General features: G+C 45.7%; 1 long non-coding RNA gene and 1 other non-coding gene across 2 annotated transcripts in view; both read right to left on the reverse strand.

The window, feature by feature from the left end:
* The window catches only part of LOC107967164 (uncharacterized), a 65,310-nt gene that overhangs the window by 25,861 nt on the left and 15,263 nt on the right, over positions 1-24,186 (reverse strand). The window lies entirely within an intron of this gene.
* LOC112204865 (U7 small nuclear RNA) lies at positions 8,186-8,246 on the reverse strand. The gene has a single exon (XR_002938614.1). It is a non-coding gene; the product is annotated as a U7 small nuclear RNA (small nuclear RNA).

Here is a 24,186-nt window from a genome sequence, read left to right on the forward strand (position 1 = left end):
TCCCCTAGATACTCTCACAAAGTAGCACAAACACACAAATCCATCCCCAGTCCCTTTCTATCCACTTTGACCTATGTAGTTTTAATTTGCAGCACCTCTACCACTCATCTCATATTATATGTTTATTATTTTCTGGCTCCCTGCCCCAACTTAAGCACCTGAAGACAGAGACTTCATCTGTCCCTAGTGCCTTGCACAGTGCCTGGCACAGACTAGGCACCCAATTCATATTCGTTGAGAGAATGAACAAACACCCGGGTAAAGGAATCTAGATGGGTGGCCAAGGCCATTTCCAGAGCACCAGCTCTCACGGTTTCAAGAATCACTGGAAGCTTATTCCAGGACCCCATCCACAGAGATCTGAGTAAGGATCTGTAAGTAGGCATGTTATTTATTTTATTTTTAAAATTTTTTTTATTTTTTTTATTTTTTTGAGACAGAGTCTCGCTCTGTCGCCCAGGCTGGAGTGCAGTGGCGCAATCTCGGCTCACCGCAAGCTCCGCCTCCCAGGTTCATGCCATTCTCCTGCCCCAGCCTCCCGAGTAGCTGGGACTACATGTAGGCGCCCACAACCGCGCCTGGCTAATTTTTTTTTTTTTTTGTATTTTCAGTAGAGATGGGGTTTCACTGTGGTCTCGATCTCCTGACCTCATGATCCGCCCACCTCGGCCTCCCAAAGTGGATTACAGGTGTGAGCCACTGTGCCCAGCAAGTAGGCATTTTAAATGACATCCATGTGAGTCTGAGGCAGTGGTCTGTGGCTCCTTTTGAAAAACACTGCTGTAGGGGAACAGATAAGCCTAAGAATAAGTTTACTAGAACAGGGATGCCCTAACAGAGTTTCTTCATCTTGGCACTAATAGCATTTGGGACCAAATCAATTCTTTGTCCTGGGTGCTGTCCTGTGCACTGCAGGATGTTTCATAGGATCCCTGGCCTCTGCTTGCTAGATGCCAGTAGCAATGCCCGCTCCCACCTGCTGTGACAATCAAAACTGTCTACAGACAATGCCAAATGCCCCAAGGGGTGGTGGGGTGGAGGGGGGTGCAAACTTGCTGCCACCATCTTCCACAGAAAACTATTTCCCTGGAGTGTGCAAGGCCCTGGGCCAGTGTGTGTGGGTGTGTGTACGGGTGGGGGGAATGTTAATATTAACAATATGTTTTAAAATGTATTGCAAAACTCATGAGTTCATGTGAGCTATGGTGATTTACTGATGAAGATTTAGAATGAGTATAGAAGAGGTATTCAGGTATTTGTTGTCAAGTCAGTGCGCATGAAGATTCTTTGTAGTGTCCAGGTGCCGTGTCTTTCTGTTCTGGTTTGAGAACTATCTTTTTATGTTCTTTATTTTCAAATGCACCATTCCTTGCTGGTTTCATGGCTCCTACTCCTGAAGAAGGTAGCAATGCTGTTATTACTCACAATGCCATGACTGCTTGGAACCTGTTTGTATTGAAGCAATATAGACCTTTTGGCTTCTGCTGATCCTCAAAACCTTTAACTCATGACACTGAATCATCCACCATAAGCACGTGGCTCCAGTGGCTCTGTTATAAAGATTGTTATCATGCTTCATTGATGACTAACACAAATGCACGTCTTATCCAGAGTCTGAATGGAAATGATAACTACTTTTCTGGTAATGTTAAATTATCATTTCAGATTTTTTTTTTTTTTGAGACAGAGTTTCACTCTTGTTGCCCAGGCTGGAGTGCGATGGTGCGATCTCGGCTCACTGCAACCTCTGCCTCCCAGGTTCAAGCAATTCTCCTGCCTCAACCTCCCGAGTAGCTGGGATTACAGGCATGCACCACCACACCTGGCTAATTTTTAGTATTTTTAGTAGAGACAAGGTTTCTCCATGTTGGTCAGGCGTGTCTCGAACTCCTGACCTCAGGTGATCCCCCCGCCTGGGCCTCCCAAAGTTCTGGGATTACAGGCATGAGCCACCATGCCCAGCCTATCATTTCAGATTTTATGGCACAACCACATCACTCACCTTCCAACTATGTCTTCTCTTGAACTCATTAGGGTGTTATCATTGCATTTCCTTGAATGTAATCTTCCTCAGTATCAGTGGAACCCTTCCCTTTCATCAGCAGGCAGAATAGATGAGTGGCCCATCTGCACAAGAGTGCTCTGGATAGGAGGTGTCACAGTGTACACAGGCAAGAGTGAGTGGACAGGCCCACACATGCAGCCCAAGCCAAAAGGTCAGTAGTAGAGAAGGAGCAGAAATTCCAAGATATGTGAGGGGGAAGATCAACAAAGTGCTAAGGTATAGCAGCTCAGTGTCTGCTTGTGACAGTCAACCGAAATCTGCATCGGCACCATCCTAATGGTCCAACTTCACATGAGCCAGTAAAATAATATTGAGCTGGCCAGCAGGAGTGATCTGCCCCACAGGCTGTCCTTTTGGAAATGTGGCCTGGCCACTGGGCTCTGAGACCACCCCATAGGCACACGTTCTGCAGCTCCTCAGGACATCTGTTTGACCCCATGCACTAGGAAGAAGGTTAGAGAGCACTTGAAGGGGAGAAACTGAGTTTAGAGCACCCCACCTGGAGAACACTACTAGTCCCAGCCTGTCCCAGTCAAAAGAGAGAAACTTAAAATTTCAAGGTGGGTACTCCACAGCGGGATGGAGGGTGACAGGGCCCTGTCTGCCCAGGGCCAAGGGTGGTAGTACTGCACTAGAGCAATGGTGAGTAAGTCAGTAGCTTCTTAAAGTGTTCTTTCATGGGAGGGCAAGGTTCACTTGGTGGAGCATTGGGACTTCAGTACTGGATTATTCCTGGGATGTTAATTATTAATGTTATATATGTTAGCTGGTGTAAGATAAAGCTAGAGAATTTTTTTTTAATTTTTAATTTTTATGGGTACATAGTAAGTGTATACATTTATGGAGTGTATGGGATATTTTGATACAGGCATACAATGTGTAGTAACCACATCAGGATAAATTGGTATCCATCACCTCAAGCATTCATCCTTTCTTTGTGTTACAAACATTCCAACTGTACTCCCTCAGTTATTCTAAAATATACAACAAATTATTGCTGACTGCAGTCACCCTGTTGTGCTATCAAACACTAGATCTTATTCATTGTATCTAACTATATTTTTATATATGTTACCCATCCCCATTTCTCACCCACTGGCCTTCTCAGTCTCTGGTAACCATCACGCTACACTCTCTGTGAGTTCAATGGTTTTAACTTTTAGCTCCCACAAATGAGTAAGAACATGAGAAGTTTGTCTTTCTGTGCCTGGCTTATTTCACTTAATATAATGTCCTCCAGTTCCATCCATGTTGTTGCAAATGACAGGATCTCATTCTCTTTTATGGGTGAACAGTACTCCATTGTGTATATATACTACGTTTTCTTTATCCATTCATCTGTTGATGGACATTGAGGTTGCTTCCAAATCTTGGCTATTGTGAATAGTGCTGCAGTAAACAAGGGAGTGCAGATATGTCTTCAACATACTGATTTCCTTTGAGTATATACCTAGCAATGGGATTCTTGGATCATATGGTAGCTCCATGTTTAGTTTTTTGAGGAAATTCTATACTGTTCTCCATAGGGGTTATACTAATGTGTACTCCCATCAACAGTGTATGAGGGTTCCCCTTTCTCCACATCTGTGCCAGTGTTTGTTATTGACTATCTTTTGGATAAAATCAATTTTAACTAGGGTGAGATGATATCTCATTGTAGTTTTCATTTGCATTTCACCTTTTTAAATACCTGTTTCCAATTTGTATGTTTTCTTTTGAGAAATGTCTATTCAGATCTTTTATCCATTTTTAAATCAGATTATTATATCTTTCCCTTTGAGTTGTTTGAGCTCCTTATATATTCTGGTTATTCATATCGTGTCAGATGGATAGTTTGCAAATATCTTCTTTCATTCTGTGGGTTTCCTCTTTACTCTGTTGATTGTTTCCTTTGCTGTGTAGAAGCTTTTTAACTTGATGTGATCCCATTTGTCCATTTTTGTTTGGTAGCCTGTGTTTATGAGCTATTACTCAAGAAATCCTTACCCAATAGCTACAAATAAAAGACATATATGACAGACCCACAAAATACCCCTGGAAAGTTTCCCCAATGTTCTATTTTAGTAGTTTCATAGTTTCAGGTCTTAGATTTAAGTCTTTAATCCACTTCCATTTTATTTTTGTATATGGTGAGAGATAGGAGTCCAGTTTCATTCTTTTGCATATGGATATCCAGTTTTCCCACCATCATTAATTGAAGAGACTGTCCTTTCCCCAAGGTATGTTGTTGGCATCTTTGTCAAAAATGTTCACTGTAGTTATATGGATTTGTTTATGAGTTCTCTATTCTGTTTCACTGGTCTATGTGTCTGGTTTTATGCCAGCACCATACTGTTTTGGTTACTATCGCTCTGTAGTATAATTTGAAGTCAGGTAATGTGATGCCTCCAGTTTTGTACTTTTTGCTCAGGATGGATTTAGCTATTCTGGGTCTTTTGCAGTTCCATATATATTTTAGGATTACATTTCTGTGAAGAATGTCACTTATATTTTGATAGGGATTGCACTGAATCTGTAGAGTGCTTAGAGTAATATAGACATTTTAATAATATTGATTCTTCTAATTCATGAACAGGGAATATCTTTTCACTTTTTGGGTGTCCTCTTCAATTCTTGTATCAGTGTTTCATAGTTTTCATTGTAGAGATATTTCACTTATTTGGCTAAGTTTATTCCTTGATATTTTATTTGTAGCTATTATAAATAAGATTACTTTATTTCTTTTTCAGATTGTTCACTGTTGGAATATAGAAATGCTACTGATTTTTGTATGTTGATTTTGTGTTCTGCAACTTTACTGAATTTGTTTGTCAGTTCTAGTAGTTTTATGGTGGAGTCTTTAGGTTTTTCCAAATATAAGCTCTTATCATTTGCAAACAAGGACAATTTGACTTCTTTCTTTTCAATTTGGATGCTTTTTATTTCTTTCTCTAGTCTGATTGCTCAGTACTATGTTGAATAACAGTGGTGAAAGGGGACTTCCTTGTCTTGTTCCAGAACTTAGAGAAAATGCTTTCAGTTTTTCCCCATTCAGTGTGATACCAGCTGTGAGTCTGTCATATATAGCTTTTATTGTGTTGAGGCATGTTCCTTCTATACCCAGTTTGCTGAGGATTTTTATCATGAAAGGATGTTGAATTTTATCAAATGCTTTTTTGGCAGCAATTGAAATGATCACATGATTTTTGTCCCTCATTCTGTTGATATGATGTATTACATCGATTAAGTTGAACCATCTTTGTATCCCTGGGATGAATTCCACTTGGTCATGATAAATGATCTTATTAACGTGTTGTTGAATTCAGTTTGCCAATATTTTGTTAAGATTTTTGCATCAATGTTCACCAGAGATACTGGCCTGTAGTTTTCTTTTTTTGATGTGTCTTTGTGTGGTTTTGGTATCAGGGTAATACTTGTCTTATAGAATGAGTTTGGAAAAGTATTCCCGCCTCCTCTATTTTTTGGAATAACTTAAGTTGGATTGTTATTAGTTTTTCTTTAAATGTTTGGTAGAATTCAGCAGTGAAGCCATTGGGCTCTGAGCATTACTTTGCTGGGAGACTTTTATTACACCTTTAATCCCATTATTTGTTACTGGTCTATTCAGGATTTGTATTTCTTCATGGTTCGATCTTGGTAAGTTGTAGGTGTCTAGGAATTTATCCATTTCTTCTAGGTTTTTCCAATTTATTGGCATACAGTTGTTCATAGTAGTCTATAACGAAGTTTGAATTTCTGTGGTATCAGTTGTAATGTCTTCCTTTTCATCTCTGATTTTATTCATTTGGAACTTCTTTTTTTCTTAGTCTGGCTAAAGGTTTGTCACTTTTGTTTACCATTTCAAAAATGCAACTTTTTGGCCGGGCGCAGTGGCTCATGCCTGTAATCCCAGCACTTTGGGAGGCCAAGGTGGGTGGATTACGAGGTCAGGAGTTCAAAACCAGCCTGACCAATATGGTGAAACCCTGTGTCTACTAAAAGTACAAAAGAAAAAATGAAAAATTAGCCAGGCGTGGTGGCAGGTGCCTGTAATCTTAGCTACTCGGGAGGCTGAGGTAGGAGAATTGCTTGAACCCAAGAGGCAGAGGTTGCAATGAGCCGAGATCGCACCACTACACTCCAGCCTGGGCAACAGTGCAAGACTCAGTCTCAAAAAAAAAAAAAGCAGCTTTTCATTTTGTTGATCTTTTGTATTGTTTTCTTCATTTCAAATGCATTTATTTCTGCTCTGATCTTTATCATTTCTTTTCTTCTTCTAATTTTGGGTTTGATTTACTCTTGCTTTTCTAGCTCTCTCTCTCTCTCTCTTTCCCTCTCTCTCTCTTTTGTATTTTCTATATAGATGGGGTTTTGCCATGTTGCCCAGGCTGGTCTTGAACTCCTGGGCTCAAGCAATCCGCCCACTTCAACCTCCCAAAATGCGGGCCACAGGTGTGAGCCACCAAGCTGGCCTTCTAGGTCTTTAAGATGCATCATTAGGTTGTTTGTTTGATTTTTTTTTTAATGTAGGTGCTTATTGTTATAAACTTTCCTCTTCATACTGCTTTTGTTGTATCCCATAGGTTTTGGCATGTTGTGTTTCCATTTTCATTTGTTGCAAGACATTTTAAAAATTCTTTTTTAATTTCTTCATTGACCCATGATCACTCAGGAGCATATTGTTTAATTTCCATATGTTTGTATAGTTCTCAAAAATCCTTTTATTATTGATTTTTGGCTGTATTCCATTGTAGTGAGAGAAGATACCTGATATAATTTCTTTTTTTTCAATTATTTTTCAATTTTTTCTTTTTCTTTTTTTTTTTTTTTTTTTTGAGATGGAGTTTCACTCTTGTTGTCCAGGCTGGAGTGCAATGGCGTGATCTCGGCTCACCACAACCTCCGTCTCCTGGGTTCAAGCGCTTATCCTGACTCAGCCTTCCAAGTAGCTGGGATTACTGGCATGCGCCTACACACCCAGCTCATTTTATTTGTATTTTTAGTAGAGTCAGGGTTTCTCCATGTTGGTCAGGCTGGTCTCGAATTCCCAACTTCAGGTGATCTGCCCGCCTCGGCCTCCCAGAGTGCTGGGAATACAGGCGTGAGCCACCACGTCTGGCTTTTTTTTTCAATTTTTAAAGTCTTATTTTGTGGTCTAACATATAGTCTATCCTCAAAAGTGATGTAAGTGCTGAGGAGAAGAATGCTTATTCTGTAGCTGTTGGATGAAATGTTCTGTAAATATCTATTAGGTCCATTTGGTCTATAGTGCAAACGAAGTCTGATGTTTCTTTTTTGATTTTCTGTCTGGATGATCTGTCCAATGTTGCAAATGTGGTGTAGAAGGCTCCAGCTATTATTGCCTTGGGGTCTCTCTCTCTCTTTAGCTCTAATAATATGTGCTTTATATGTCTGGGTGCTCCTGTGTTGAGTGCATATATTTTTATAACTGTTATTATCTTCTTGCTAAATTGACCCCTTTATCATTTTACAATAATATTCTTTGTCTTTTTAAAATAGGTTTTGTCCTGAAATCTATTTTGTCTTATAAAAATATAGCTACTCCTGCCCTTTCTTTTTCCATCCATTTATTTTCAGTGTTTATGTGTCTTCATAGGAGAAGTATATTTCTTGCAGGCAGTAGATCATTGGGTCTCGTTTTTTTAATCCATTCAGCCACTCTGTGTCTTTTGATTGAAGTTTAGTCCGTTTATATTCAATGTTATTATTGATAAGAACTTATTACTGCCTTTTATTTGTTTTCTGGTTGTTTTGTAGTCTTCACCTCCTTCTTTCCTTTCTTCCTGTCTTCCTTGGAGTGAAGGTGATTTTCTCTGGTGGTATGTTTTAAATTCTTGCTTTTTATTTTTCATGTGTCTGTTGTATGTTTTTCGATTTGAGGTTACCATACGGCTTGCAGATAATATCTTACAACCCATTATTTTAAGCTGATGACAACTTAACACTGGTTGCATAAACAAATGAACAAACATGCAATAAGAAAACTTATAAAAACTCTACATTTTAACTTCATCTGCTTGCTTTTTACCTTTTTGCTTCTTCTATTTATATCTTATTATATTGTCTGTATCTTGGAAAGTTGTTGTACTTCTTATTTTTGACAGGTTCATTTTTTGCGAGGGAGGCTTCCAGTGAAAACAAGAAAGCCTGCTGGACAAATTCTTAAAAAGCTGTAACACTGACAGGTTTGTCTTTTAGTCTTTCTACTGAAGATACGAGCAGTTTACATACCAAAATAACAGTGTTATAATATTCTGTGCTTTTCTGTGTACTTACTATTACCAGTGAGTTTTATATCTTCAGATGACTTCTTATTGCTTATTAGCATTCTTTTCTTTCAGATTGAAGAACTCTCGTTTGCATTTCTGGTAGGACAGGTCTAGTGTTGATGAACTCCCTCAGCTTTTGTTTGTCTGGGGAATTCATTGTTTCTCCTTTATGTTTGAAGGATATTTTCACTGGATATACTATTTTAGTATTAAAGTTTTTTTCCTTCAGCACTGTAAATTTGTCACACCACTCTCTCCTGGCCTTTTAAGATTTCCACTGAAAAGTCTGCTCCTGGGCATATTAGAGCTCCATTGTATGTAATTTGTTTCTTTTCCCCTTGCTGCTTTTAGGGTCCTTTCTTTACCCTTGACCTTTGGGAGTTTGGTTATTAAGTGTCTCAAGGTACTTTTATTTGGGCTAAATCTGCTTGGTGTTCTACAACCTTCTTGTACTTAAATATTGATATCCTTTTCTAGGTTTGGAAAACTATCTGTTATCTCTTTATATAAACTTTCTACCCAGATCTATAAGGCCAATAACTCTTAGATTTCCCCCTTTGAGGCTATTTTCTAGATCTTGCAGTCATGCTTCCTTCTTCTTAATTCTTTTTTGTCTCCTCTGGCTGTGTATTTTCAAATAGCCTGTCTTGAAACTCACTAATTCTTTCTTCTGCTTGATCAGTTTTGCTAAGAGACAGCTGGGACTGGTGGCTGGTGCTTTATTTAGTTCATTCGGTAAGGTCATGTTTTCCAGGATGGTCTTGATGCTTGTGGATGTTCATCGGTGTCTGGGCATTGAAGAATTAGGTATTTATTGTAGTCTTCACAGTCTGGGCTTGTTTGTGAAAGGAGCCGGGCACATTCCTCAGCCCCGGGCTCAAAACAAACAAGCCCAGTACAAACACATCCCATCCTCCCATCCCACCACATATCGCCATATATCTCTCAAACTTCCTGAGCCCAGTACAAACACCACCAGGAAAGTCTCCGATAAGGAGACAGCCGTTCAAAGTTTTACTGAAAGAGCGGGAACCAAAAGAATTCCTTTGTTCCCCTGTAACTTTCAGGCTATAAAAAGCAAACACTCGCATTGTACAGGGGGGCCCTCTTGTATGCTGTGGAATGGAGGGACCAGGTTCAAACTTGTAGTAAAGATCCTTGCCGCTTGGCTTTGACTCTGGACTCTGGTGGTCTTCTTTGGGGAACTAACAGTCTGGGCATAACATCTGGGGGCTCGTCCAGGATTCCCCAGGCCCACCAGACCCCTGGTCAACGGATCTGCTAGGATCGATCTACTGATAGGTGAGCTGGCTTGTCTCTGTTTGTCTGTCTGTGTCTGTTCTGAATCTGAATCTGTGACTCGCGAGGTCTGAAACTGGAGCTGGCACAGTCCTGGCGGACGCACTATAGGACGGCCAGCGGAGACCGGTGGGAGACGTCCCCTGGCTCTCATCTGATCTAAATTGCAATCTGAACTGCCCCGGTTTGGCGGGCAGCAGCTATCTCTGATCTGGGCTGCCCCAGCGCGATCGCGATCCAGGCAGCTGACTCTGACCCGGGCTTCCGGTGCACGCTTGCAACCTGAACTGCCCCGGTTTGGCGGGCAGCAGCTATCTCTGATCTGGGCTGCCCCAGCGCGATCGCGATCCAGGCAGCTGACTCTGACCCGGGCTTCCGGTGCACGCTTGCAACCTGAACTGCCCCAGTTTGGCGGGCAGCAGCTATCTCTGATCTGGGCTGCCCCAGCGCGATCGTGATCCAGGCAGCTGACTCTGACCCGGGCTTCCGGTGCGCGCTTGCAACCTGAACTGCCCAAGTTTGGCGGGCAGCAGCTATCTCTGATCTGGGCTGCCCCAGCGCGATCGCGATCCAGGCAGCTGACTCTGACCCGGGCTTCCGGTGCGCGCTTGCAACCTGAACTGCCCAAGTTTGGCGGGCAGCAGCTATCTCTGATCTGGGCTGCCCCAGCGCGATCGCGATCCAGGCAGCTGACTCTGACCCGGGCTTCCGGTGCGCGCTTGCAGTCTGAACTGCCCCGGTTTGGCGGGCAGCAGCTATCTCTGATCTGGGCTGCCCCAGCGCGATCGTGATCCAGGCAGCTAACTCTGACCAGGGCTGCCAAAGTGCGCCTGTGATTAGATATCATTAATAAGTCAGATCAGATTTCCTTTACAGGGATTCTAACCCACATTCCTTTACAAGAAGAGACTACAAATTATTACAGGATGGGTAATACCCAGAGCACTCCTCTATCTCTCCTTATGAATAATTTCAAAGAAGTTAGAGCAAGGGGCCATGATCTTGGTATAGAAATCAGGAAAGGAAAGCTAATTACTCTGTGTCGCTCCGAATGGCCTGCCTTTGATGTGGGGTGGCCACCCGAAGGGACCTTCCGACTTGCTGTCATCACTAGGGTAAAGTCCAAGATTTTCCTACCTGGGCGTGTGGGCCACTTAGATCAAATCCCATATATCCTCATATGGCAGGACCTTGTTGAGAACCCGCCTCCTTGGCTGTCCCCTTTCCAGTTAGCCTCGGAACCCTGTAAGGCACTGGTTGCTCGACCACTAAAATCCAAGCAACCAACTGCCCCCCCCCATCCTGTTCTACCTGACAGCGGGGACCCACTGTTCACAGAACCCCCTCCGTACCCCTCCGGGCCCCAGGCCCCAGCCCCCCTGGCTGAGCTGTGGGAGGGAGCAGGCAGATGGGAGGCGGCCGGCACACACGGGCCCGCTGAAAGGGAAAGTAACTTTGAAGGGCCAGCGGGGCAGACGCGAGGGCGCACTTCGCGGACTAGCCCCACTCAGCCGCCTGACTCCACAGTGGCTTTACCCCTTCGGGAAATAGGACCCCCAGATGACACAGGAATCCCCAGGCTCCAGTACTGGCCATTCTCCACCAGTGATCTGTATAACTGGAAGACTCAGAGCGCTCGGTTTTCAGACAACCCCAAAGATTTACTGGTTTTACTGGATAGTGTCATGTTCACCCACCAGCCCACTTGGGATGATTGTCAGCAGCTCCTCTGAATCTTGTTCACCACAGAAGAGCGAGAGAGAATACAGATAGAAGCTAGAAAGCTGGTCCCGGGGGACGACGGTCAACCGACTGCCAACCCCGACCTCATAAACGCAACCTTTCCTCTGACCAGGCCGGTGTGGGACTACAACACGGCAGAAGGTAGGGGACGGCTACACCTTTATCACCAGACTCTAATGGCAGGTCTCCGGGCAGCTGCTCGCAAGCCCACTAATTTGGCTAAAGTATATTCTATTCTGCAGGGAAAGACAGAGAGCCCAGCTACCTACTTAGAAAGATTAACGGAAGCTTTTAGACAGTACACCCCCATAGATCCAGAGGCTCCAGGAAGTCAGGCAGCTGTTGTAATGTCTTTCGTAAATCAGGCAGCCCCAGATATTAAGAGAAAACTCCAGAAATTAGAAGACTTGGAGGGAAAGCGGATTCAGGACCTCCTTCAGATAGCCCAGCGGGTTTACAATAACAGAGATACTCCAGAGGAAAAGCAATTTAAGGCCACTGAAAAAATGACCAAGGTCCTGGCAGCAGTGGTACAGAAACAGCATCTACAGCCAGAGTACACCCAACCTAGGCGGCCCCCCCGGCATGATAATCTGAGCAAAGACCAATGTGCCTACTGTAAGGGGGCTGGCCACTGGGTAAGAGACTGCCCCAAAAAGAAACAATGAGGACAGGGACCCCCTAGGTCTACACCCGTACTAGTCACTCAAGACGAAGACTAGGGAAGACGGGGTTCGGACCCCCTCCCCGAACCTAGGGTAACTTTGCAAGTGGAGGGGTCCCCAGTCCAGTTCTTGGTCGATACGGGAGCACAGCACTCGGTCTTAGTTAAAACTAATGGGAAATTATCCTCCAAGTCCTCGTGGGTACAAGGGGCCACAGGAGTTAAGAAATACCCATGGACAACACAAAGAACAGTAAACCTCGGAGCCAAGAATGTAACCCATTCTTTCCTGGTCATCCCTGAGAGCCCCTGTCCCCTACTGGGGAGAGACCTGCTAACTAAAATGGGAGCACAGATCCATTTCCTCCCTGAGGGGCCCGTCGTGACCAACTCCCACAATCGACCCGTGTCCATCCTGACTATAAACCTAGAAGATGAGTACCAGCTCCACCAGGAGAAAGCGGCCCCTGACCAGGACATAGCAACCTGGCTCCAGCAATATCCAGAAGCTTGGGCGGAAACGGGGGGCTTAGGTCTAGCAAAACACCGTCCTGCCTTATTTATTGAACTTAAGCCTGGGACAGACCCCGTGCGGGTACGCCAATACCCGATGCCCCTAAAGGCCAAGAAAGGGATTGCCCCGCATATCCGCTGGCTCCTTGACCAAGGGGTCCTTCGCCCATGTCACTCACCCTTGAATACTCCATTGTTGCCGGTACGAAAACCTAATAGTGGAGAATACAGACCTGTACAAGACTTAAGAGAAATCAACAAGAGGGTTGTGGACATACATCCAACTGTGCCTAACCCGTATACCCTCCTAAGTACCATCAATGGTACACTGTTTTAGATTTGAAAGATGCTTTCTTCAGTTTGCCTTTAGCCCCTCAGAGCCAAAAGCTCTTCGCCTTCAAGTGGAATGACCCTGATAGGGGCATAAGTGGCCAACTGACATGGACCAGGCTGCCGCAGGGATTCAAAAACTCTCCTACCCTGTTCGATGAGGCCCTCCATGAAGACCTGGGTGAGTACCGACGTAAACACCCTGAAATAATTTTACTACAGTATGTTGATGACCTCCTAATTGCTGCTGAGACCCAAGAAGCTTGCATCCAAGGGACCAAGGCTCTCTTACAAGCTCTGGGGAATCTAGGCTACCGAGCCTCGGCAAAGAAAGCTCAAATCTGTAAGCCAGAGGTAACATATCTAGGGTACCTGCTTAAGGGAGGGCAGCGCTGGCTAACAGACGCCTGGAAACAAACTGTTCTGCAGATCCCCAGGCCACAATCCACCCGACAAGTGAGAGAATTCCTGGGGTCGGCGGGATTTTGCAGACTATGGATACCTGGGTTCGCAGAACTGGCTAAACCCTTGTATCAGGCAACACGGGGGCAACAGCCATTTAATTGGACAGACGAAGCCGAGTTGGCCTTCCAACAGATTAAAACCGCCCTACTCTCCGCGCCTGCACTGGGACTACCTGATGTTACCAAGCCCTTCCACTTATACGTGGATGAGAATAAGGGTGTCGCCAAGGCGGTAATAACTCAGAACTTAGGCCCCTGGCAGAGGCCAGTTGCCTACCTGTCAAAGAAGTTAGACCCAGTGGCTGCCGGGTGGCCCCTTTGTCTCCGAATGATTGCGGCCACAGCTCTGATGGTGCAAGATGCTGATAAACTTGTCATGGGGCAAGAATTGCGGGTCGTTACTCCACATGCCATCGAAGGTGTACTCAAACATCCACCTAATCGATGGATGAGTAACGCCCGGCTCACCCACTACCAAGGACTACTACTAAATCCTCTCAGGATAATTTTCCTGCCCCCAACGACCTTAAACCCTGCCTCGCTGCTGCCCAACCCGGACCTGGACGCCCCACTCCATGACTGCACCAAGATACTAGCTCAGGTGCACGGAGTTCGAGAAGACCTGCAGGACCGCCCACTTCCTGACGTCGACCTCGTCTGGTTCACTGATGGGAGCAGCTTCATGCATCAAGGCCAGAGGTACGCTGGAGCGGCAGTAACTTCAGAGACTGAGGTAATCTGGGCGGAACCCCTGCCCCCAGGGACATCGGCCCAGAAGGCCGAACTGATAGCGCTCACCCAAGCTCTTACCTTAGGGGCGGGGAAAAAGCTGACAGTATATACAGACAGCCGATATGCTTTTGCAACGGCGCATATACATGGGGCCATTTACAGGGAGTGAGGGTTACTGATGGCTGAAGGAAAAGAGATAAAAAACAAGCAAGAGATCCTAGCCCTGCTAACAGCCCTATGGAGGCCAGAAAAATTAGCCATTGTACATTGCCCAGGGCATCAGAAACTAACTACTCCAACTGCTCAAGGCAACTTTCTGGCAGACCAAACTGCAAGGAATGTGGCGAAGGCTCCCAGCCAACTCCTTGCACTCCAGCTCCCTGACCCGGGCCCCCGGGACTTGCCATATTTCCCTGAATATTCAGAACAAGATCTCCAGTGGATTGACAAACTTCCCCTGAAACAAATCCAGAATGGGTGGTGGACTGATACTAATGACCAAACCATCCTACCAGAAAAATTAGGACAACAGGTGTTAGAACACATCCACCGAACCACCCCCACCTGGGGGCCCGGCGGATGATAGACCTGATCAGACGCTCCAAGCTCAAAATCAGACATATAGCTGAGACGGCCAGCAGTATCGTGACAAGTTGCAAAGTCTGCCAGCTTAACAACGCATACCCCCAATCTCAAGCTGCAACAGGAACCAGGCTCAGGGGAACCAGGCCCGGTATCTACTGGGAAGTAGATTTTACTGAAATAAAGCCAGGAAAGTACGGGTACTGGTACTTACTTGTCTTTGTAGATACTTTTTCAGGGTGGACTGAAGCATTCCCAACCAAAAGAGAAACTGCTCAGGTCGTAGCAAAGAAAATTCTGGAAGATATCCTTCCCAGGTATGGCTTCCCCGTCCAGATAGGGTCAGATAATGGGCCCGCTTTCGTCGCTAAGGTAAGTCAGGATTTGGCTTCCATCCTTGGGGCAAATTGGAAACCACATTGCGCTTACAGGCCCCAGAGTTCAGGACAAGTGGAAAGGATGAATCGGACCTTAAAAGAGACCTTAACTAAATTGACTATAGAGACTGGCGCTAATTGGGTAGTCCTTCTCCCCTATGCTCTGTTCCGGGCCCGTAATACCCCTTACAAACTGGGCCTTACCCCTTACGAAATCATGTATGGCAGACCTCCACCCCTGGTTCCTAGCTTAAAAGATGATCTGCTTAAGTCTGAAACAGAAAATGTCTCTGAATTCTTATTTTCCTTACAAGCCTTACAGAAAATTCACCAAGAAATCTGGCCCAAGCTGAAAGAGCTATATGAGACCAGTCCCCCACCGACACCCCATCCGTACCAGCCGGGAGACTGGGTCCTGGTTAAGCGACACCGACAAGAGACCCTAGAGCCCAGGTGGAAAGGACCACTCCAAGTACTCCTGACCACACCCACCGCCCTGAAGGTAGAAGGCATTGCGTCGTGGATCCACTACACCCACGTCAAGCCAGTGGACCCAACCTCCGACCTTCTGGGGCCAATCACGGTGGCGGCTGAAGCACCGGACACGTGGACTGTGGACAGAGCTAAGAACAACCCCTTAAAACTCACCCTGCGCCGGCAGCATAGCTCACTGCAAACATGCAGTTAGGTAGTCTAACTCTAACATTAGTCGCCCTAGTGGCCGCTGGGGAAAACATAAAGCCAGCTCCTAATCCCTTTGTCTGGAGATTCTGGCTTTATGAAAACCAAACCCACCCTGGGCAACCTCATAAGCCCGGGAAATTAGTGGCCAGTGCAGATTGCCCCTCCTCAGGGTGCAATAGCCCAATTTTACTAAATTTTACCGATTTCCCAATAGCCAAACCAGTGGCACCAATAATATGCTTCAAGTATGATCAGACTAAATACAATTGTAAGCACTATTGGTGGCACCAAAGTGCCGGCTGCCCTTATAACTATTGTAACATCCATAAATACCAATGGTGGGGTGGAAAAGAACAGATAGATCCCAGACGGCCCTTCCATCGCAGATGAGATAGAGACCTTTCATATACATGGATAGTTAGAGACCCCTGGAACTCCCGCTGGACCACGCCTCAACACGGGGCTGTATACTACTCCTCCGCCTCCACATGGCCTAGCAGTCACCTCTGTCTGTGGCGGGGTCTAGTGCAGGTATGGCCCCTGGTCCATGGAAATATCCAGCGACAAGAAAACCGCCTGACACAAGATTTACGTCCTTTTTCCTGGTTAAAATTATTGCAAGAAGGATTAGAACTTGCTAACTTTACAGGACTTCACAGCCTGTCTGGCTGCTTTCTGTGTGCCACTCTAGGGTGTCCACCGCTAACCGCTGTCCCCCTGCCATGGGGATCCTCCACCTCTGCCCAAGCTAACAACCACTGAAACCTCTCATATGCCCCTATCCCTAACGTGCCACTATACCTAAACCCCAGTCAAGAAAAGTTTCCCTACTGTTTCTCAGGAACTAATTCCAGCCTCTGCAGCATCACTGCAATGCCCCCTAATATCACCTTAAGGGCTCCGTCAGGCATATTCTTCTGGTGTAATGGAACATTATCTAAAAACCTATCAAGCCCCTCTGTTACCAACCTACTGTGTCTTCCTGTCACATTAGTTCCCCGGTTAACTCTACTTACTGCCGGCGAGTTCCTAGGGTATACCGGTAACTGGACTAGTGCTGTTATTCACCCAGACCCTAGACTGAGACCTGCACGAGCCATATTTCTCCCCCTCATTGCAGGAATCTCCCTCACCGCATCCTTCATGGCGGCCGGACTGGCTGGGGGAGCCCTAGGTCACACCCTCATAGAAAGTAACAAGCTGTACCAACAATTTGCCGTTGCTATGGAGGAGTCAGCTGAGTCCCTTGCCTCCCTCCAGCGGCAGCTCACGTCCCTAGCACAGGCAACCTTACAGAACCGGAGGGCCTTAGACCTACTCACTGCTGAAAAAGGGGGTACGTGTATGTTTCTAAAGGAAGACTGTTGTTTCTACATAAATGAATCAGGGCTTGTGGAAGACCGGGTCCAACAGTTACGCAAGTTAAGCACAGAAGTAAGAACACGGCAGTTTGCTTCAGCTGCAGACCAATGGTGGAACTCATCTATGTTTTCTCTGTTAGCCCCCTTCCTTGGACCCCTGCTGAGTCTACTATTTCTGCTTACCGTAGGACCTTGTGTTGTTAACAGAATTTTGCGGTTCGTTAGAGAAAGGTTTGACACTGTACAACTCTTGGTCCTCAGAGCCCAATACCAACCTGTAAACGCTGAAACAGAATCAGACTTATAAGACCCAAGATTGGCTCTAAAAATACCTGAAAAGAAAGGGGGGGAATGAAAGGAGCCGGGCACATTCCTCAGCCCCGGGCTCAAAACAAACAAGCCCAGTACAAACACATCCCATCCTCCCATCCCACCACATATCGCCATATATCTCTCAAACTTCCTGAGCCCAGTACAAACACCACCAGGAAAGTCTCCGATAAGGAGACAGCCGTTCAAAGTTTTACTGAAAGAGCGGGAACCAAAAGAATTCCTTTGTTCCCCTGTAACTTTCAGGCTATAAAAAGCAAACACTCGCATTGTTCAGGGCCCTCTTGTATGCCGTGGAATGGAGGGACCAGGTTCGAACTTGTAGTGAAGATCCTTGCCGCTTGGCTTTGACTCTGGACTCTGGTGGTCTTCTTTGGGGAACTAACAGTCTGGGCATAACATTTGTACCTGTCCTTCTTGGGAAGGATTTCCAGCCATTCGAAGGGACTTGGATGCTGTGATTTAAGTTTTTTATCACTGCAGCCGTATCTGCAGTAGGGGAAACCCCAAGCCCAGTAATGTTGTGGCTCTTGCAGACTCAGAGGTAGTGCCTTAGTGGTCTTGGGTAAGATTTAGGAGAATTCCCTGGATTACCAGGCAGAGACTCTTTTTCTCATCCTTTACTTTCCCCCACAAATGAAGTCTCTCTCTCTCTCTGTACTGAACTTCCTGGAGCTGGGAGAGGGGTGACATAAGTTCCCCTGTGGTCACCACCACTGGGACTGTCCTGGGTCAGACCTGAAACAAACATAGCACTGGGTTTCACCCAAGGTCCACAGTGACCGTTGCTTGACTACCACTTAGGTTCACTCAAGACCCAAGAGATCTACAATCAGCAGGTGGCAAATACAGCAGGCTTGTGTCCTTCCTTTTAGGGTGGTAAGGTCCCCCTGGCCCTGGGTGTGTCCAAAGATGCCACTGGGAGCCAGAGTCTGGAGCCAAGAACCTTAGAAATCTTATCTACTGCTGCTGAGCTGGCATCCAAGCCACAAAACAAAGTCCTTCCCCCTCTTCCCTCCCCTTTCCACAAACAGGAGTCTCTCTTCATGGCTACCGCTGCCCTGAGCCCGTGGCAAGTACTGCCAGGCTACCACCAATGTTCACTCAAGGTCCAAGGGCTCTTCAATCAGCTTGTGGTGAATGCTGTGAGGCCCGGGACTCACCCTTCAGGGAAAAGGACTCCCCTCTGGACCAGGGCAGGTCCAGAAATGCCATCCATGAACCAAGACCTGGAATTGGGGACACCAAGAGCCTGCTTGGTGCTCTATCCCACTGTGGCTGAGCTGGTACCCAAGCTATAAGACAAAATGCCCTTTACTCCTCCGTCTTCTTTCTTCAAGTAGCCACCACAGCTAGGAATGTGCTGGGACACATCTAAAGGCAACACAGCTCTGAGTTTTACCCAAGGCACAGGAGGAATAATGCCTGGTTACCACCGCTGATTATTCCTTCCCTTTAAGGCAGTTGGTTCCCTTCTGGCCCAGGGTGTGTCTTGAAATGTCATGTGATGGCTAGACCCTGGAATGGGGTCCTCAGGACTCTGTCTGGTGCCCTATCCTACTGTGGCTGAGCAGGTATCCAAGTTGCAAGACAAAGTCCTCTTTACTCTCCCTTCTCTCCTCAGATAGAGGGGAGGAGTCTCTCCCAGAGCTGTGAACTGCACTGCCTGAGGTTGGGAGAGGGATGATGCAAGCACTGCCTTGGCCTCCCTGGCTCCATGTACATGTCACATGTACCTGAGTACGAGTACCCTGGCTCCAAGCCCAGCGCAGCACCAGGACTTGCCCAGCAATTGCAATCCTTAGGGCCTAGACTGCCTTTCAAGTTTATTTAGGACCCCAGAGCCCTTTACCAAATGGTGGTGGCTTGCCAGAGGTCAAGTTCTGACCACTGGGATGGGTAATATGCCTCTGGCTAGGGCTGATGCAAATGCTCCCTCCTTGGCCTCCAGCTGAGTTCTGCCTTGTGTTGCTTTCCGCTGTGACAGGGCAGCACTGAGCTCTAATGCAAAGTCCCATAATCACTGCACTCTCCCTCCCACAAGTGCACAGATTCTCTCTCTGTGCTATGCAGCCACAGCTAGGCGATCAGAGAGGGGTGCTGTAGACAATTTGAGACTATTTTTCCTGCCCTCTTCAGTGCCTCTTTCCTTAATGTGATGTTAAAACCAGGTACTATGATTACTCACCTGACTTTTGGTTGTAATGAAGGTGTTTTTTGTGTGAATAGTTGTTCGATTTGGTGTTCCTGCAGGGAGGACAATTTCTGGAGGCCTCTACTTGGCCATATTGCTCCCTAGTCTGTACTCCTTTTGCATTGAGTTTTACAGGATTCACCCATTTCTAAAGTTACTTAGGTCAGCAATTTTCTCCCATTTCCTTCATTGAGTTTTGTTCATAATACAGTTAGATTATTTTGTCACATTCTTTATTTCATCTTGGGATCATCTATCTGAGCTCCTAAATGATTTTTTTTAATTTGCATACTTTAGGTTCTAAGGGTTTTGACAAATGCAAGGTGTCATGTATCATGTCACTACCATTATGGTATTACACAAAATAATGTCACCTTCCTAAAATATCCTGTGATTTACCTATTCAATCCTCCTTACTGAATTCCTACCAACTTGTTTTTCATCTCTGTAGTTTTACCTTTCATAATGTATATAAGTAGAATCATGGCCAGGCACGGTGGCTCACACCTGCAATCCTAGCACTTTGGGAGGCTGAGGTGGGTGGATCACGAGGTCAAGAGATCGAGACAATACTGGCCAACGTGGTGAAACGCCGTCTCTGCTAAAAATACAAAAGTTAGCCAGGCATGGTGGCAGGCCCCTGTAGTCCCAGCTACTCGGGAGGCTGAGGCAGGAGAACCGCTTGAACCCAGGAGATGGAGGTTGCAGTGAGCCGAGATCACGCCACTGCACTCCAGCCTGGCAACAGAGCCAGACTCCATCTCAAAAAAAAAAAAAAAAAAAAAGAATTATATAGTAAAAAGCCATCAGACTTGCTTCTTTGACTTACTGATATACATTCAACATTTATCCATGTCTTTGCTTTGCTTGATAGCTCATTTCTTTTTAAAAAAAAAAAAAAACTGTGGTAAAATAAACATAACAATTTCCATTTTAACCATTTTCTTTTCTTTTTTTTTTTGAGGCGGAGTCTTGCTCTGTTGCCAGGCTGGAGTGTAGTGGCACAATCTCGGCTCACTGCAACCTCCACCTCCCAGGTTCAAGCAATTCTCCTGCCTCAGCCCCCCAAGTAGCTGGGACTACAAGAGCGTGCCACCACGCCTGGCTAACTTATGTATTTTTAGTAGAGACAGAGTTTCACCATGTTGGCCAGGCTGGTCTCAATCTCCTGACTTCGTGATCCACCCACCTTAGCCTCCCAAAGTGCTGAGATTGAGGCAGAAATTTAAAAATAAATATGCATTCATTCACTCCAAGAAAAGTAACAGGCAAGGCAAGGGTTAAAAACAAAAGAACAAGTTTTCCTCGGCCTAGCAAGCTCACTTCAAGGACAGTTATAAGATAATGCTGTTTGAGAAGCCAAGGCCAAAGGAATGGGCTGCAGACATCCCTCCCCTCCAGAACAAGGTTGAAGGAAAAAAAAAAAGAGAAAGACAAATTCCTTTACTGTTACTCCTTTCTCTGGCTTCTTAAGCATGATTATGTTTTACAAATGTCTGTATTTAGCCAGTTCTTGATTTTCTTTTGACGCAGCTCCAAGGCCACCAGCTATGCAAGGCCACAAGTTATGCACTATATGATTAACTGCTTTTGTTTTACTTTTGTAAGTCCACTTATAAAAACCCTGCTCTGTCTTTGTTTAATGCTCAGGTTTTTGGATATAAATCCACTCAGCCAGTGTGTACCTAAAAATAAATATCTTCCTGTACTCTCATATTGGTCTTGCCATTCCTCAGTTTCCTGCAACATTTCTTGGCGAGCCAGCCAGGAGTGGAGATGACAGGCTTACTGTCTCCTTTGCCTATAGGGGGCTGGAGCCCTGGGCCAAGGGAGACCTGTGACCCCAGGTGCCGCCGGGAGAACTTCAGCCCAGAGGGGAAATCAGCTCTCCGTGACCCAGCACCCCTACCCAGCAGCGCAACAGAACCTGAGAGGAGCTACAGGATGATTCTAGAAACAGCGCACTTCAGGAATCATGGTAAGGTTTTGGGGCCCAAGGCAGGACCCATCCTGTAAGGACGGAAAGGGAGCCTGATCACCTCCCAGGGTATGCCTAATAGTCCGACCCAGAGGGACTGGGGGCGATGAGAGTGGCTGTCAATTTGGATGAAACTCTCACCCCAATCAACACAGGAAGCAAGAGTGGCTCACTAAGTTGGTTAGGAAAAGGAAACTGGAGGTGGCGAGAATGGCTCGCCACCCCAACTAAGGAAACTGGAGATGGTGAGAGTGGCTCGTCACCCCAATTAGGTACACAGGAACTGGGAGTCGGTCCATCAGAGTTATGACTGAGTGTGGCTCCCGAATGGTTAACTGCTGTCTTAGAGTCAATTTGCTAGCCTCTTGTGTTTAGCAAGGTGGTGGCGGCTAATGCCTTAACACAGGGAGGCCATCCTAGCATCACAGAATCCAATTGCTTGGATAAGTATGTTACTGGGTGATGTTATGACCTTACAACTTGAGTCAGAACTCCTATAGCCATTCCTTTTCGTTCATGAACATATAGAAAGGCTTAGTTATATCTGGTAGTCCTAAGGCTAGGGCCTAAGTTAAAGCTTCCTTGATTTGTTGGAATGCATTTTCTTATTAGTCTCCCAAAGGAGGGTTTTTTTTTTTGTCCTCCTTTTGTGGCTTCATGTAACGGCTTAGCCATCAAGGAAAAATTTGGAATCCAGATGGGGCAAAATCCTGCTGCCCCTAAAAATTCTCTTATTTGACATTGGGTGGTTGGGATTGGTAGTGCACAAACGTCTTGCTTTCACTCATAGCCAAGCCAGCATTCCCCGTGACTCACTATGAAACCTAGATATTTAACCTCTTTATGGCAAATTTAGGCTTTCTTTTTAGATACTTTGTAACCTGCTTTCCACAGGAGATGGAGGAGGTCCTGAGTTCTCTGATAATAGTCCTCTTGGGTTGGGGCCGCCAAAAGAAGGTCGCCCGTGTACCGTAACAAGCACAGTTATCATTTGGAGGGGTATAGGCCTTGAGGTCTGAAGCCAGTGTTTCCCCAAAGATTGTAGGAGAGTTTTTGAACCCTTGTGGAAGCCTAGTCCAGATGAGTTGCATAGCTTCCTTGTCCCATTGAAATGCAAATATGGGCTAACTCGTGCTAAGCGAATATAAAAGAAAGCATCCTTTAAGTCTAAGACTGTAAACCTAGTGGCACTTGTTGGAATAAGTACCATTAAAGTATATGGGTTTGGTGCCACGGGATGGATGGTCACCATGGCCCGGTTTACGGCATGCAAATCTTGCACCGGTATCTACTCATCAGACCTTGGTCCCAGCAGCGGCTTTCATACTGGCAAAAGTGGAGTATTCCGGGGGACTGGCATCGGATTAAGATCCCATATTTATAGAGCCGTTCTAAATGTTTGCAGACAGCCTGTACAGCCTTTTGGGGAACTGGGTACTGACGAACCCAGACCGGAGTTACTCCCGGTTTCAGTTCAGCTACTACTGGTGAAAACTTACTTATAGACTTTACCGAACTGCCCCATGCTGGAGGCTATCAGTACATGCCAGTGTTTGTTTGCACCTTTTCAGGGTGGGTTGAAGCTTTCCCCATCAAAACAGAAAAAGCATGAGAAGTGACTAAAGTACTGTTAAGAGATATTATCCACAGGTTTAGACTGCCTTTAACTTTAGAGTCGGGCAATAAGTTGGCATTTGTAGCTGAAATAATGCAAGATTTAACAAAACTGTTAAAAATAAAATGGAAGTTACATACAGCCTATTGGCCACAAAGTTCAGGAAAAGTAAAATGCATGAACCAGACACTCAAGCAGCTACTGAAGAAATATTGCCAAAAGACTCATCTGAAATGAAATCAGGTTTTGCCTATAGTCCTCTTCCACGTCAGGTGCACCCCCACCAAACAAACTCAGTATTCAACCTATGAGATTTTATTCAGTCAGCCTCCCCCAATCCTAAGTCAAATTAAAGGAAACCTCTGAGAACTAGGGGAATTAACTTTAAGAAAACAAATGTGGCTGGGTGTGGTGGCTCACGCCTGTAATCCCAGCACTTTAGGAGGCCGAGGCGGGTGGATCACGAGATCAGGAGATCGAGACCATCCTGGCTAACACAGTGAAACCCCATCTCTACTAAAAATACAAAAAAATTAGCCGGGCGTGGTGGCAGGCACCTGTAGTCCCAGCTACTCAGGAGGCTGAGGCAGGAGAATGGCATGAACCCGGGAGGCGGAGCCTGCAGTGAGCCAAGATCGCACCACTGCACTCCAGCCTGGGTGACAGAGCGAGACTCTGTCTCAAAAAAAAAAAAGAAAGAAAGAAAGAAAGAAAACAAAACATAATAAATGCAGGCTTTAGGAATAGCCACGCAAGAGATCCATGGCTGGGTACAGAAAAGAATGCCTATAAGTCTAACAGACCCAGAACACCCCTTTAAACCAGGAGATTCTGTTTGGGTTAAAAAGTGGACTCCAACTTCTCTAGGACCCATATGAGATGGGCCCTATACTGAAATCTTACCCACTCCCACTATTGTTAAAGTTGCAGGTGTTGTGCATTGGATCCACCACAGTTGGCTGAAACTGACAACTCAAGACAAGTGG

The sequence above is a fragment of the Pan troglodytes genome, chromosome 9 (genome assembly GCF_028858775.2).
Source record: "Pan troglodytes isolate AG18354 chromosome 9, NHGRI_mPanTro3-v2.0_pri, whole genome shotgun sequence".
NCBI classification, from domain to species: Eukaryota; Metazoa; Chordata; class Mammalia; order Primates; family Hominidae; genus Pan; species Pan troglodytes.